This window comes from Notamacropus eugenii, chromosome X, assembly GCF_028372415.1.
Source record: "Notamacropus eugenii isolate mMacEug1 chromosome X, mMacEug1.pri_v2, whole genome shotgun sequence".
NCBI lineage: Eukaryota > Metazoa > Chordata > Mammalia > Diprotodontia > Macropodidae > Notamacropus > Notamacropus eugenii.
The window spans coordinates 1,804,463-1,809,702 of record NC_092879.1 but is presented as its reverse complement, the minus strand read 5'-3'; the positions used below and the strand labels follow the sequence as shown (position 1 = coordinate 1,809,702).

The window sequence follows — 5,240 nt, the reverse complement described above, 5'->3', positions numbered from 1 at the left end:
TGCCCCAATCCATTTCCCCTTTCTCCTCCCATTATATTCCTCTCTCACCCCTTCATTTTATTTTTTTGGACATGATACCTTTTTATTCAACCCACACTGTGCTCCCTGTCTATGTATGTGTGTGTGTGTGTGTATGTGTGTGTATGTATGTATATACATACATATATATATACATATCTATGGAGAGAGATAGATATAGATGTAAATAGATGGATATAGATAGATGATAGATAGACAGATATAGGTATATAGATATATATCTATATATGCACACAAATGTATATGTATAGATATATATGTGTGTATGTGTGTGTGTGTGTGTGTGTGTGTGTGTGTGTGTGTGTGTGTGTGTAATGCCTCCAACTACCCAAATACTGAGAAAAGTTTCAAGAGTTACAAATATTATCTTTCCATGTAGGAATGTAAACAGTTTCACTTTAGTAAATCCCTTATGATTTCTCTTTCCTGTTTACCTTTTCATGCTTCCCTTAATTCTTATGTTTGAAAGTCAAATTTTCTATTCAGCTCTGATGTTTTCATCAAGAATGCTCAAAGTCTTCTCTTTCATTGAATGACCATTTCCCCTTGAATTGTTGTACTCAGTTTTGCTGTGTAGGTGATTCTTGGTTTTAATCCCAGTTCCTTTGACTTCTGGAATATCCTGTTCCAAGCCCTTCGATCCCTTAATGTCGACGCTACTAGATCTTGTGTTGTCTTGAATGCATTTCCACAATTCTAGAATTGTTTCTTACTTGCTGCTTGCAATATTTTCTCCTTGACATTGGACCTCTGGAATTTGACTAATATATTCCTAGGAGTTTCTCTTTTTGGATCCTTTTCAGGAGGTGATTGGTGAATTGTGTCAATATTTATTTTGCCCTCTGGATCTAGAATATCAGAGTACTGTTCCTTGACAACTTCATGAAGGGTGATGTCTAAGCTCCTATTTTGATCCTGGCTTTCAGGTAGTCCCATAATTATTAAATTGTCTCTCCTGGATCTATTTTCCAGGTCAGTTGTTTTTCCAATGAGATATTTCACATTGTCTTCTATTTTTTCTTTCTTTTGGTTTTGTTTTGTAATTTCTTGGTTTCATATAAATTCATTAGCTTTTATCTGCTCCATTCTAATTTTTAAGGAACTTTTTTCTTTGGTGAGCTTTTGAACCTCCTTTTCCATTTGGCTAATTCTGTTTTTTAATCCATTCTTACCCTCACTGGCTTTTTGGATATCTTTTTTCAATTGTTTTAGCCTATTTTTAAAGATGTTATTTTCTTCAGCATTTTTTGAGGTCTCCTTTAGCAAGTTGTTGACTCACTTTTCATGATTTTCTTGCATTACTCTCATTTCTCTTCCCAATTTTTCCTCCACCTGTCTTACTTGATTTTCAAATCCTTTTTGAGCTCTTCCATGGTCTGAGATCTTTGCATGTTTATTTTGTAGATTTTAGATGCAGAAACCTTGACTTTTGTGTCTTCCTCTGATGGTATGCATTGTTCTTCCTTATCTGGAATTATGGAACAAAATATCTGTTCACCAAGAAAGCAACCTTCTATAGTCCTAGTTTTGTTCCCTTTTGGGAGTATTTTCCCAGTCAGTTATTTGACTTTTGAGTCCTTTGTCAAGAGGAGGGTATACTCTTGGAAATTCTCAGTTCTCAGTTCCTCCAAGGTGGCACAATCTCCTGGCCTGCGCTCTTATCTGTGAGCAACCACAAGCACTCTGTTCTTCCCAGGATCTGTAAGTAGAATTCCCTCTCCAAAATTGCCTCCAGCTCCACCACGACACTGTTCCTCCTCCTCAACCCAGGGCAGACACTCAGGGCTGATATCCAGATAAACTGCTCAGTTCCCCCAGGCTCTTTAGACCCAGGGCTCCAAAAACGGATGCTGCCACTGTAGTGGCTGCTGTTGGCAGGGCCAGACCGTGTTTCCTTCTAACCCAGGTGAAACAACTTTGTCATGGACCTTTGAAGCTGTCTTTGGTGTTTGTGGGTTGAGTATTCTGGGAACTGCAGCTGCTGCAGGGATTCCACCCCCGAGGCCTTCTCTGGTCTTATCTGAGCTTGTTCAGTACAGCCAAGGCTGAAAATTTCTTTCACTGCCGTCTTTTTTTGGCTTCTGCTTCTCTAGAATTTGTTTAGAGTAATTTTTCCACTTATTTTATGGGCAATTGGGGGGAGCTTCTACAGGTCCATCCTTCTACTATATCATCTTGACCATGCCCCAGGAGTGGATGTTTTCTTGATAAGACAGGAAAGACATTCTTATCTCTGTATTCATTTTCACAGATGGTAGATAGATAGAACAAGTCCAGTATTTATCCAATAACACTCACCCTAACTGATAACCCCACCTACTCTTCGTCCCATTTGTGGAGGCCTTCTCAACAGAGAAAATGAATGAGAAGAGTTATCCTGCACCAGTTGAGTTTATATTTGTGAGCTTCACAGAATACCTGCCTCTCAGAATCACTCTCTGCCTTTTGTTTTTTGGCCATCTATGTTTGACCTTGGTGGGAAACATTGGTTTGATATTCCTGGTCAACATTGATTCTAGTCTTCAAACTCCCATGTATTATTTTCTTAGAAATCTCTCCTTTCTGGAAATCAGCTATTCCACAGCCATAGCTCCCAACATGCTAGTACACTTCCTATCATCTAAGAAGAGCAGTTCCCTATATGGTTGTGTCATTGAAATGTACTTCTTTGCTTGCTTTGCTGCTGCAGAATGCCTCATTCTAGCTGCAATGGCCTTACACCTGTTTTGCAGCTATCTGCAACCCTTTGATACTTTCAACACATGTCCAGGAAAATGTGTGTTTCCTTCATTGTCTTGGCTATTTCAGTGGAGGTATGACTTAACCGGTTCATGCATCTCTGACTTTTAGGTTGCCATTCTGCAGATCCCATGTTATCAATCAGTTTTTTTTTTTCATGACATGCCACCATTACTCGATTTGTCTTATACCAACACCTCCCTCAATGAGTTTCTGCTCTTTGCTTTATGTGGCTTCTTGCAGACCAGCACTTTTACGATCATCTTCATTTCTTACTCCTGTATCTTCATTAAAGTTCTGAACATCAAATCATCTGGAGGAAGAAGTAAGACCTCTTCCACTTGTGCTTCCCACCTAATAGCTGCAACTTTATTCTGCGTGAAACTTTTGTTCATGTACTTATGTCCAACCACCAACTACTCTCCAGGCACAGATAAAGTGATTCCTGTTTTGTATACTGTGGTCTTCCTCATGTTTAATCCTATTATATACAGTTTGAGAAACAAATAGGTGAAAAATGAGCTGCAAAAGTGTTGGATAGAATATCTCCAAACAAATATTGCTATAGGATAAGAAATTTCTCAATATCTTTAAGCTGAATGCTATTCTAGAGAATATGCAGTCTAAAAAATAACTGTTTAGTAATCTACTTTATTACACCCCCCAAACCTTGTGATAACTTGAAGACAATTAGCTACTCCACTACTCTCTGTGAAAGTTTATTCTACTTTGGCATAGTTCTAAGAATTTAAGAAGGTCATTGGGAAGGATGGTAACTGAACTATCATGAGACCATTTTTCCAATTTTTGTGTGGTACAGAATACTTCTCTCAAATATAAAGTTTTCTACAATTGGTAGGAATTGACATGGTCATTAAAGGACTACAAAATTTAAAAAGCTAAATTCCTTCCAAGATGACACCTATTGTCCCTTGAAAAACTATATCATTTTATCTGGGAGAATCTCTCATGGGAAGATTAAAATGCTGGACTCCTAAATTACGTATTGGATTATTAAAATTGTTGGCTTAGACAATGAAAATATATTCCATATCAAGGGGGAGTAATCCCCAGTAGTAGGATTGGTAAGAGAAAAGTAAAAGTGATTTCCCATTCTTTTTTGAATTAAGAGACAAAACAATGAATTTTGATTAGAGACCTGACATTAGAAGTCAGAATGTCTGGTTCAAATTTTTCCTTTGATATATAGTAATTATGTAAACCCAGGTCAAATTACTTAATCTTAACTTGCCCTAGGAAACACAGAAGATTTTAAGTTTCACACAATGATCTAACTTGGACAAGTGAAATCACAGGCCTACCTTGTATCCTTTCTAAACACAGATAGGAGTCATGAGCTTAGACTTTCAGCAAGTGCTCAAGAAAACTATCTCTTCAAGTTAAACACAATCTATTTTACCTGATGGACAAAATAACCTTGTATTTTACTGAATATTTTCTCTATTTGACTGGCTATTCTGTCAAGCAGTTGCTCATCCTTCATTTTTGAAGTTGACCAATGACATAAGTGGTGATGAATTGGCTTGAGCGTGAATTGGCTTTAAGTGAAGCAGTTTTGCACAACGCCTTCAGTCACACTCTATTTCTGAGTCATTGACATACAGAGGCAAGACAAAATCAGGATGACTGTTAAATACCCAGGATGTACAGGATAATCTTGGTGTCTTTGAAGTCTAACCAAGCTCTAATTCTTCCACAATACCTGTTCAGTTGCCTTCATGGCCACTGGAGCAAATTGTTCTGATTCACCCATTTCAATGGGGCAAGTCTTAACATGCTTGGGGTAAACATCTGGTTGCATTACCCACTTGAGGCCTTTTGATTATCCTCAACCTGGCTTATTCGTTCAGTCAAGAAAGTTTTTGCTGGGGTTTGAATGCTCACATACCATAGGTTCTGTGAGCCCCGAGTGAGTTTTTGGTAACAAGTAGAAACAAAAGATGAATATGTAGATCTGAAAAGATATCAGTAAGCTATTACACAAAAGGTGCTAGTCCTCCTGAACATTACATACACCCCCTGTCTTCAAGTCTCTGGTCTCTAGAAGTCTTGATGGCCAGTGGTTGCGGGGAATATGTTCCTTAATTTGGAGCAATTGTTCTGTTACTTGGAAACTTTCAAAAGTAAACGAATTACTGCAGAGACGAAACCATCTTGGCCATGATGCAGGCTGTTATCAAAAATGATTTATTTCCATATTTTTCTATTTAGAAAATTTACTAGTAGATTCTTGGTTTTCAAGTAACATGTCAGTCGATTTTATTATATGTTTTCAAATGATATTATATCATGCAAAAATTAAAGGAGTTATACATGAGAGTCATTGGTATAGGGTGACCTGGTCTGGAATGGCTCTTGTGTACAATTAATTTTTTTAATGCTAAGCTGTTGTGATTCATAACATCCCCTGATACTTTCCTTTCCCTTACCCTCTCCACTCA

The 5,240-nt window shown here is 37.7% G+C and overlaps 1 pseudogene; it reads left to right on the top strand.

Moving 5' to 3' along the window:
* Positions 1–2,397: 2,397 nt before the first annotated feature.
* LOC140515793 (olfactory receptor 5AS1-like) lies at positions 2,398–3,377 on the top strand (annotated as a pseudogene).
* The last annotated feature ends 1,863 nt before the right edge of the window (positions 3,378–5,240 follow it).